The following is an 11,814-nucleotide window of genomic DNA, read 5'->3' on the forward strand; positions in this document are numbered from 1 at the left end:
AACCCAACTCTACCTACTCCAAAGCATTTAACGTTCTATTACATCATATGAGTTGCTGCATGATGATACAGTTGGCTTGTCTCAGCTGAGTTGCAATGTGAAACGGTGTGACAATTTCTTAGTTAAGCATTATCTGGGATATATGTGGTTATATTGGTCTCTTTTGCTTAAATATCAAGGATGATAGGGTGCATTCTCTCCTGCCTGCAACTCTACAGACCTGACTTGATAGCTTCTGGGATCTTCTATTCTACATTTGCCTTTAGATAAGTGAGGGACACCTCTTTAAGTTATCAATGTTTTTGCAAGAGCAGAGGCAAAAATGAGGTGAGTGTAGGAACCAAGAGCAGACACAGATGAATATCTCCGATGCTGATACTCCTAATGCATGTAGAGAAAGTAGAACTGGTGACAGTCAAGGTCAGGTATCAAATTAGACTAGACATCATACCCAAGATTTTTTTCAAAAGTGAAAGCAATAAAAACAAATTCAAAGTAGATTTGATGGGAGCCATTGGAGAGATGACACTGATGGTGATGACATAAGTTGAAAGAACTAGAAAGTAGGTGTCTTTAGAAACATAAGAATACTCAAGGTTTATGATCATGCAAGTATTCTTGTTAGAAGGTCCAAAACTCTATTTTGAAAATAAGCTTCATTTTTTGCTTAAAGATGCAGTATGCTAATCTGTTACCCAAGGTTATCATTTTATGAACTGGCTGAGACGTATTTATAGGGGAAACACACCCAACTGAAACAAATGTTTAGAACCTTGCAGTGAAAGGCCAAGGCATACAGTTGATGGCCATGAGATCCAGTTAGGATAGTTTGATCCCAATGTCATATCTCTGCTTTCAGCCTCAGACAACTCTCTGAGGGAATTGATGACATTAGTCAGAATGGGCATTATGTAGCTTGTATGAACTAAGCAACAAACATTCTTTCTTTTTCTTGGACAGATCTTAAATCTCATGGTGAATCAACAGCATTATCCTTTCATAAAGACATCATGGACCTTGGGGTTTTATCAAAGAGCATAACCACCTAATCTCTCTCCAGAGATCTAAAATCTGATATGATTATTTAATTTATAATTTGATGATTTCATGATATTACATTTTTAATCTCCTTTAAGTCAATAACCTTGAGTGGCTTTTTTAAAATTTAGGCCATATCATGGAAGACCATGCTAGTTTTATTAACATATACTGCATGAAGCATAAATTTAGAATTTAAAATTACAAAGATTTTCTACAAATCAATAAGAATATACAAATAACCTATATTAATCAGGACAGAAACCAAATCCAATTATCTTAAAACAAGAAAGAGACTTATTGGCTCATCAAACTTAAAGTCTGAGGGTAGGGCAGGCTTTAGGCATAGCTGGATCAAGGGCCTGCAGGAAAGTAATATCACAATTTAGTTCTCTTTCTATTTTTGCTAACCTCCAAGTTTCCACACAGACAGACATTCTTCACATGGTACAAATCCAACACTACATCATCTTTGCTTCCTAGAATATCCATAAAACCTTGTTTCTAGTAGCTTGTTGTGGGCTCCCCATAGTAGGCTGGCTTAAGTTACATGTCCATTCTTTAATTGCTATGGCTATGAAACTGTGGGACTCAGGAGGCCAAGCCTGTTATGTGTTCACCTGAGCCACAAGGAATGGGTTTCCTGCAATGAACAAGGGTTTTGAAACCAGAAAGAGATGATAAATAAACAAAAACAACAAATATCCACACAACCCAACAAAAAAGTAGGTAAAAGTTATAATCAATGTTAAAACTATGCATGGTCAATAAACATGAATATAACCCAACTTCACTACTTATCAGGGAAATGCAAAAACAGGTAAGGATCCTCTTTTTGCCCGCCAGATAGAGACCATCAAGTGCAGGTAAGGATAAATGGAGAAATCAGCACTTTCCACACTATTGGGGAAAATATAAAAATTATGAAAATATTTTGGAAGATTACAATTTGTCAAAATGATAAGCCTTTCAACTCAACAATCCTTTTAAACAACCCTATACATATATCTTGCTACTCATGTTGGTATTTCTGTAATAGAAATAGCTATAAATGGGTTCATTTGTTAGAGAATGCACATTTAGTGTTTTTGAGAAATACCATTAAAAAGATTGTACTAATTTATATCTCCATTGACAGTAAAAATGCCTGCTTACCTATAGTCCCACCAACACTGCTTCCTTAAAAATTTTGCCCTTTTGATAGGCAAAATGTGTTTTGTCTTTCTTTTTGTTGTTCCTTTCTTTGATTAATGGGAAGGAAGATCTTTTCATGTTTATTGGCTAGTTTCATTTCCTTTGTGAATTGCTTTCATCCATTTTTCTTTAATTATGAAAGCATAAATGACTACCTTCTCATTATATAAAATGCACAAGTGTAAGAACCAAGACTATTCTTCCAGAGCTTCCAATCTCAATTTACTTTCCACAGTTTAGTTAGTATATATCCTTCCACTACTCTTTACATGCATTTCCATATGAAAAGATACAGCTAGCATATAAAAACTATTTTACATAAATGGGATCATATATAAGAAAGGCTTTTTTCCTCTCAAAAATAACGAAGTTTTTAAATGTCTTTAATGGTTGAATAGGATTAAGCACTATGAAGAGAATATTTTTATATCCCAGGTTTTGTGCCATTATATTGCCAAAATAAATAATATTCAGATGTCTTTGTGCATATGAGTGATTGTTTCTTTAAGTTAGAGTTGCTGTTTTTGTACTCAAGTGCGAACAATTAGACAGAGTTCCCTCCCAAATGGGTAGATCGTCCTGTTTTATTACATTTTTCCTTAAAAGTCACTTACTCCTTTCTGAGCTATTGTAAGCTATCTTGGCTATTTTGGAGGAAAATAAGTCCTTGAGCATGCAAAATAAGCCTGCCTTGAGTTAACCTGGAGAGGTTATACTCTGGCCACTCCCTGAGTCTCCAGTCTTTCTTCTCACCTCTGTTTGGTGAAGTGAGCTTCATCTGGTATTTCATGATTTGAGTGGTTAACTCTCCTGATTCTGAGCAAAGGGCTATACTTCATTCTGACAATTCATACCCTGAAGGCTTTCCTCATGAGTGGTTCCTTCCCAACCTCTTTGGAGAAAGATGGTATAAGTCTGTTTATTCAGCATTCCTCGTGGGTGAAGGCCTTTCCAACCTATAAATAAAACAAATTTAACTTTTACAGGGTTACTAATGCCATGGAACGATAAATAAGTGGGCTATCTGCCTGCTGGCTCCAGGGATCAGGCCAAGGATTTTCACAAAATAGCCCAAGACCTTGGAGTATAGGTGGAGTCTTTTAGTATGATTAAACATTTAAACAAAAAATGATAATTCTCAGGGCCAGCCAGATAGCTCGGCAAACTAATGTGCCTGCTTAGGCATAGCACCTCAGCCAGGGTTCGATCCCCAGCCTGCTGTGCCAGCCCTGCCCCTGGGGCACGCTGAGGGCAATTGAGACTGGGTGTGGTGGTTTGTGCCCGTAATTCCAGCACTTGGGAGGCTGAAAACAGGAGGATCACTATGAGTCTGATCTACGTAGTAAGACCCTATAGACCCTATATCAAATACAAATAATAATAATAATAATAATAATAATAATAATAATAGTAGTAGTAGTAGTAGTAACAATAATAATAATTCTCTTTTTCATATAGACTCCCTTACTCAAAAAAACCTAACTAAAATTGACCTTACTCTAACAATATGATGTTCAAAGAATTTATGATCACTTTCAGCATTTGAAATTGAGTCATTGTCCTAAGAATAAAGAATCTAGTGTAAGGCCCTATTTCTTTTTTGAATACTTTTTAATTACTCTTTTATCACATGTCCATCAGTGGGTCTAAATTGTTACACTGGGACATTTAAAATTATATAAGAATAAATAAGGAATCATACTCCTCTTTTAATATAATTCATTAATTAAGCCCATCGTAAGGCCAGACAGATAGCTCAGCAGATTGAAGTGCCTGCTTAGGCAGACCCAGTCACCAGGATTTTATCCTTAGTATGTCCTGCCAGCCCCACCCCAAGGGCATGCTGAGACTGTGACTGAGACTGGGTGTGATGGCATCTGTAATCCCAGTGCTTGGGAGGCTGAAAACAAGAGGACCACTATGAGTCTGATCTGTGTAGTGAGACCCTGTAGGCCCTACTAAAATATATTTTTTAAAAAGCCCATCATAATTTTTTAAATTTTATTTTATTTCACTTTGAAGTATTGCAATACTAGGACTAGAGTATATCACAGTCCTTTTCAAAAACTTTTGTATTTTTGATTCATTTTTGTATCAGTTGCTAAAGTCCCCAGACTGGGCTTAAACTTGTAATTCTCCTGCCTCAGTCTCCCAGAGTGCAGTGGTAGGATTATAGACCTGAGCCAGTATACTTGGATATGAGATTTTTCACATTTTAAAATCTTTTATAAACTGGATTTGATGGTGCATGCTTGTAATTCCAGCACTTAGAAAGCTGAAGCAGGAGGATCACTGTGAGTTCAAAGCTAGCTGGAACTTCAGTGAAACTCTATCTTGAAAAAAGACCAAAAAACCTTCAATAAATATCACAATGTTGTTACAATTATTATAACATAGAAGATAGAATGTAAAATTGTTTGGAATGGAAAGAATATTTAGAATCAGATGAACCTGAGTTAAAGCTCTCACCCTGGTGTTTCTATTTGAGCAAGTTTGGCAAAGCTATCCTATAAAAAGTGAATAATAATATCTATATTTCTGAGAAAACCAACAAACATATCAACTCTCAAGAGTACACTCCAAAAAGCATTTCCCACTTTATTTTCCTAAAGACAAGGTTGTATACTGATGCAATAAGGTCAAGGTTTAAATTTGGAGCACTCCACAAAGGTGATGGGAAGAAGTGACATTTTACTTGGTGACCAAGTGGGCCCAAGAAGTGAGATCAATTTTCTCCAGAGAAGTGGGACAGTGGGTAATTCATGGAGAAGCTCTTTCATAACAAGGTCTTAGAGTCATAAAGAGCACAGACTCCCTGTGGTAACTCAGGAAATAATGGACGCAATGTTGGGGAGAAGAGTGGTTCTATAGAAGTAGGGGAGTGAGGTCACAGTCTTGTGCATTTATGAAACTTTATGAAAAAATACATAAGGTAGGTAGGGTGGTGTCTTAGTTATTTTTCTCGTTGCTGAGACCAAATACTCAACACCCACAAGTTAAGGAGGAAAGGTTTACTGTCTCACAGTTTTTAGAGGTTTCAATCTTCTGGCACATGGCCAAGGGCAACAGTTCATGGGTGCGGAAGACAGAAAAAGCAACAAGGAAGGGAAAAGACAAGATTCTTCTGCTCCATAGTTGTCCCCCTCAAAGCCTCATGTAATCATGGGATGGCTTCTGGAGTTTGTGATTGAGTCTTCATCTAATGCTGGGATTTTAGGTGGGAGTGCTGTGGGGCAGATACTCTATTATGACATAAGGAGGGGAGAGAAGCCAGCAGGCTGCCTGAGCTATTGTCACTCTCTTTGCTCTCTGCTCTTTGCTGCCACCATGAATGGTCACACTCTGCCATGTGCCCCTCTGCCTCGGAGCCAGGTAAGTATGGACTGAAACTTCCATTAACTGGGAGCTATATAAATCTTTCCTTCCCTAATTTTGAGTGTTGGGTATTTTTCCCAGCAAGGAGAGAAGAATAACTGAGACATTTTCTGTATCCTATATTGCATACAGGCTACCAGTCCTAGGGTGGCTACAGAATTCACACCCTTAATTCCAGCTAGAGCTATGCCAAACAAATCGGTGTGCTGAATTACTAATCACACACCCTTAATTTCAGCAGCACACACTCTAGATTGAGTCACCTCTGAAAACGCCCTATGACTGCATGAGGCTTTTGGGGGACTTCTAGATACAAACCATAACAGGTGGGAATGTTAGAACAGGGACAGCGAATCAGCATTTGAGTGTGTATTACTGCCTGCTTTGAACACTTTATTTCAATTAATGCACAAAATATCTTTAGACATGTGTGTCATTACTTCCTTAACAGACTCAGAGTGTCAATACAATTAATTTAAGGGCAGAGGTAGAATACAAAGGTAAATTATTCCTCTTCTTAGTTATTTACTAAGCCCTTGGGAAAATGAGTTCACTTGAATTTATAGTTACTGAAGCACAAGTAGCTCCCTTGTCACTACCACCAAATAAATGGAGACAATGGAATAAGTGGGTGGATGGATGGATGGGTAGATGGATGGGTGGCTGGCTGGCCAGGATGGATGGGTGGACAGATGGACGAGTTGACAGATGTACAGACATACAGACAGAAAGAAATATAGAAATAGAAACAAAGGACAAATAGATATGTTGTAGTAGTATAAAATATGGAGCAAACAAGGGGAATGTAACTAAATTAAATGTAACTTTTGATCTTAAGAACATCTAGTAAAGACTGGGTGTTGTGGCACATGCCTGTAATCCCAGAGTTTGGGAGGCTATAAACAGGCAGATCATTACAAGCCCAAACTACTAGTGAGACCCTGAACACCCTGTAGACTCTTCCTTAAAATACAAAAATAATAAATAAATAAATAAATTTTTTTTAAAATCTAGTAAAATCTGACAGCATTAATGAAGACAAACACAGGAAGAGGGAACAAACTACAGAAATAAGTTCTGTGATACAAAATAATATTTTTATGGGAATTATCTAGTAAAATATTGCTAAATACAAATGTGCCCATTGGGTACCTGTAGTGATTTAGACAAACTGACCACCTTGTCCCAGAGTAAGTTTGCCAGACTGGGATATCTGTACAGAAGGGCCTGACCCTGGAGGGCAAAATGTGAGCCAAAACTGTTAGAGAGCTCACCTTCCTTCTCACCTCTGGATTCCTATGAAAATAGTTAATTTTTTCTTGTTAAAAGAAAAAAGGAGCATAAATTTTCCAAATGTTTAGAAAGCAAAAGAGCAGTTGTTTTTCTGTAATTTTCTCTCTTTAAGCTATGGTGGCATCATTTGAAATCAGATCACACCCAACTCATATAAGGACTCTGTGGGTGTCCAACATGAGCAAAACACACCCATGTCTCAGATCTGGTTTCAGTGTAACCTCCTCCCTGCACCTCCCCCATCTCTGAGAACTTCACCAAGTCATCAAGTGCAGCTGGAATACTCCTTCCCAGCATTTCCTCCCTTGCGTTGCTCAATGTTAGCATGCGTCACCAGAGACACACATGTACAAGGTTTGAAAGTTTGATCGTAAAGCAGAAGTGATGCTCGATTTATATTCAGAAGGTCAAGGCACGAGTGCCAGTGCTGTTGCAGACACCCCTGTGTCGCCTACCTGTTGCCCTCCTGTTGGTCTTGGGTAGAGCAAACAAACTAGTGGCATCTTCAGGGTGCACTGGATCTTCTTCCAGTTGTTCCCATGTGGCTTTAGCATGCTGTCGCATGTGATTTTAGCTTCATCATGAAAGACGTCCACTTCTCCAGGACTCCAACATTGTTGAAGTTGCAAGCTTAAAGACATTGGGAGGCTGAGGCAAATTCTGGACCATCCTGCATCTTGTGGGGCCTCACGTTGCCCTTGCTTTTCCTTACTTCACACCAATCTGCCTTACCCAGCTATTTGCCCTCTTGACTTCAGGCTTTCGGACCAGTGGCACTGATAGGCAGAGGTTGGCAAGCTGTGGCCACCACATAAACCCAGCCCTCTGCCTCTGGCTTAGCTGCTTTATACACTGTATTTCAGTTACTTGTGTTTTGGGTAAAGTTTCACTGAAGTATAGTCACATCCATTTGTTTATGCACCGTGTAAGGCTTTTCCCATGCTATAGAAGTCATCTGTCTCTCAAACTGTTAAATATTTGTTATCTGTCAGTTTACAGGAAAAAGATGCCGTGGAAAAGATCATAGCCACTTGTAGACTGTGAAATCAATTCCCCAAATCTCGTACCCTAAATGTGTACCTACAAGACATGTATGTCTACATGTATGTACATCTATAAATGTGTATTCATACATGTGCATGCATCTATATATATATATATGTATATATATATATATGTTTGTATATGTGCATTAATTTATTTGTAGCATATTTATTTGGTCCAACCTTAATTATCACAACATCTCTGTATCCCATCCCATACTTGCAAAGCAAGAAAATAGGATGATTTCTTCTTCTATATTGCCATAGTATTTTGCTATTATAACACTTGCCATATGAGTTGTAATTGGTTTACATCTCTTTTTGTCCTTTTTAATTGCTTTTTAATTTTATTAGTACACATATTATGTAGTGATCACATTGATAACAGGGAATCAGTACACGTACACAACACATATCAATTTTTTAGTTTTCCCTTCACCTCCCTCTTATTTTGTAAGCATCAGAATTATTTATCTTATGAAGTTAATTATCATATAAACAGATTAAAAACCAGAAAAATAGGCAAAAACTAAATAAATAAAACATGTAAAATGATTGCATTAAGTTAAGGTACACTTTTAGATACACTGTCCATGCTGGGTTACAATAACTATTTTATGTCTCTATCCATGTAGGCCTTCTCAGTAAAGCTTGAAATCTTAGAAGTCCACTTTCTTCTAATGATATATTCAGTAAAGAATAGTTAAATAGGGGCTGGGAAGATGGCTCAGTAGAATAAGCGCTTCCCTGGCAAACACAAGGGCCTGAGTTCAATCCCCATTTCCACAAAAAAAGAATAGTTAAATGGATGAGTGTATGAGTGAATGGATGGCATGTAGAAGAGGACCAAGTGATGCTTCTCTGTCCCTCTTTGGGCCTTTCTGGCTTCTATAAAACGCCACAGCCACATGCTAGCACTCAGAGCCAGGTTAGCTCTGGGCAGCTGCAACTGAGTTCCATTCTCAGTCATACTGCTGGCCTAGTCAGCTTAGTGTGTGAGGCCATGGACCCCTTTCTGGGGTGAAGCCAGCTCTGGGAAGACTCCTTTCTGCTTTGACAGTGGTGCCGGTAGTGGTAGCCAGCGCTAAAGTCACTGCATACTGGTAGCACTGCAGGACCAGAGAAGCCAAGTGACTTACCTAAGCTTACACAGCCATGTCACATTCAAAATTGCATCCATCTGACTGACTGCAAAGACAATATCTGACTGGGTTAAGTTGCCCCCATTGTGGTGTCTGGAGGGAATCTGACCTCCAGCCTAATCCTATCAGTGAAATCTTTGTTGGGATCTTAGAAGGTAGATCTATGCCAACTCACATCTAGACAATTCCAGAGTGACTTCAATTGCCTGTGACACAGAGGCAAAATTATTTCTTGAGCCAGCCTAAAAGCTGTGAGCACCTCAGGGATCCAGGATACTTGTATTTTTCCTGGTGAAGATGCAGAACCTAGAGGACAAAGCTGCTTGTGCAACTTCACACTGAGGTGAAGTTCAAATCAAAGTCTTTGTATCTGCCAGGTTACACTACTGACTGCCTTGCCTGCTTTTACCCTCTCAGAAATGGGGTGTGTGTGTGTGTGTGTGTGTGTGTGTGTGCTGCAGAAAGAAAAAGATTGTGAAATAGGGCATGCACGGAGGACACCAGGCAGTTAAAGCAAGGCTGAACGACTAGAATCCTTGCATCTTTGAATGCCAGATAAAGCATTTCAAATGAGGGACAAGGAAGGCAAACACATCTTCCTGATGGCTTTCCATGATGGAGAGAAGCAGAGGCAAACCTTCCAGAGCTGTGCTGAGGCTGTCTGCCACTTCCTTGCCAACCTTAGAACTGAGAAAATCAGTTAATGAACGCCCTGGTGCTTTGGAGGTAGCAAAGACAAAGTGATTGTGTCACGGTGAGCTGCAGCTGGAGCTGGAGCTTCCACTTTATGTCCTCTCCCAGGGGACACCGGAGCGTCCCCAGCTTTGAGGAGCCTGTGATCTCCGTGTCTGCCTCTTTGTACCCTCTCTCCCAAATGCATTCGAGTCTAATGATTCGTCTGGCATGAACGGAGGCGATCCACTCCTCACACCCCACCCACTCTAATCAGCAAGGATTCGTCAGCGTGAAACCTAGAAAGAGTGGGCAGTAAGAGTACATGAGAAAAGAAGACGCCAGGGCGCCCTCAATTCTAACCCTCCAATATAATAAATAACGTGTGAGATAGGGCTGGGGGTGGGCAGGGAAAAGACGCATCATTCACTTTCCTTGAGGTCACATTGCCCTTCTCTTTTCTTTTCAGAGAAAAGCTTTTCTGATATACATGCCGGCCACACTCACTCAGGCATGCACACTCCTCGCAAGAAGCCAGCAAAGCATTTTGGTCCTCTACAGGCCACTCGGCTTCTTCAGAGTTGACTAAGATTAAAAAACACGACATTTCCAATATTCCTCAGCAATTGTGCATGCACTTGCATAAGCAAATGAAAAAGGGGCCTGGGGATGTATTAAAAAACATGTATGTATACGGTGGATGGAGAGAGAGGGAGAGCATAAGAAAACAGGTCCTTCTGTACTGGGGGAGTCTTTTTGTTTCAGGCCCATAGTTGTGGTGCATGGGAAGGGTTCTGGAATTTCAGAACACAAAGTAGCAGTTTTAAATAATGAGAGAAGATTCCACATGGAACGCTCATCTGGCTGTGGCAGCCTGTGACTGAACGAGAGAAAAGTGCCCTAGAAGCTATTCATTACGAATTCACTGGAAGCTCTCAAACGAGGCTGGCAGAAGCTGAAATTGAAGTGGTCTCTGACCTAATTTTCTTCTGCATGAAACATCTGCATCAAGGCTCTCTTTGATGTATTCCACTTGGCTCTGTCTACGGGATTGTATCACATGGCCTCGGTGTTGCCTCCTTATTGAAAGACATTTCCAGCCTGTGCAAGGTAATGTGATGTTACTGTTACCCAAGCTAATCACTCAATGTGCTCCTAAAATAGAAACAATAGCAGTTCAGAGACAATGTTGTCTGCTGGCTGTTCCTGCAGCTTGGGCTCCTGGTTTTCCAACTGAGGTTTGTGGCATTTGCTTCATGTAATTCCAAAACAAAGGGGACGAAAGACAGGCAAAGCCATGCAAGATAATGTTGGAAGACCAGCAGCGCTGTCTGTGAAAATCTCCATCTTATTTGGTCCTTCAGACTGTTGGCTGTGGTTTGGGCTTCATTTACAAGCACATAGAGCATTCCTGAAAGATCTCTCTGCCTTAAGAAAGGAAAATTGTCTTGATTTAGGTGTTGGATTTATCCTAAATTCTGATTGACACTCTTAAAACGGAGGGGGAGGAGAGAGAGAGAGAGAGAGAGAGAGAGAGAGAGAGAGAGACTGAGACTGTTTTGTGACTCTTAGTGATCTATGAACTACTTTTAAAAATTCCCTTTCCTCTCTTAAGCTTTCCCAACCTAGGTAGAATGCAGGAGTGAATTTGAAAGGCAATAATGGTAATAATCTTTTTAAAGCAACCGTAATGACGCGTCTTCTTTATGCTGGCAGAATAGCTCTTGCCTTCTCCATAGAGGCTTGCTGCCCTGTCTTGCTAATGGTGTGCTGCTGTTCCCCACCATCCCAGCATTATGTGTGTAACGGTGGCGTCTTTTGTGTCCCACCCCCTGAAGAAGAAACCTTTGAAATTCTAAATGACTGTGCTGCAGGTTTTAATGTCTGCTTCTGAGAAAGCACTGAGAAATGCACTCACTGTGCAAGATGCAGCACGCCTTTGAAAAGCCTTCCTCCTGACTCCTCTGTCCCATGAATTTAGATGAATATGTACTCTGATGGATGCCCTTAAATTTTCTTTATGCCAAGAAAGAATTACAGATGTGATTAATCGTACC

The sequence above is a fragment of the Octodon degus genome, unplaced genomic scaffold (genome assembly GCF_000260255.1).
Source record: "Octodon degus isolate 3935 unplaced genomic scaffold, OctDeg1.0 scaffold00094, whole genome shotgun sequence".
NCBI lineage: Eukaryota > Metazoa > Chordata > Mammalia > Rodentia > Octodontidae > Octodon > Octodon degus.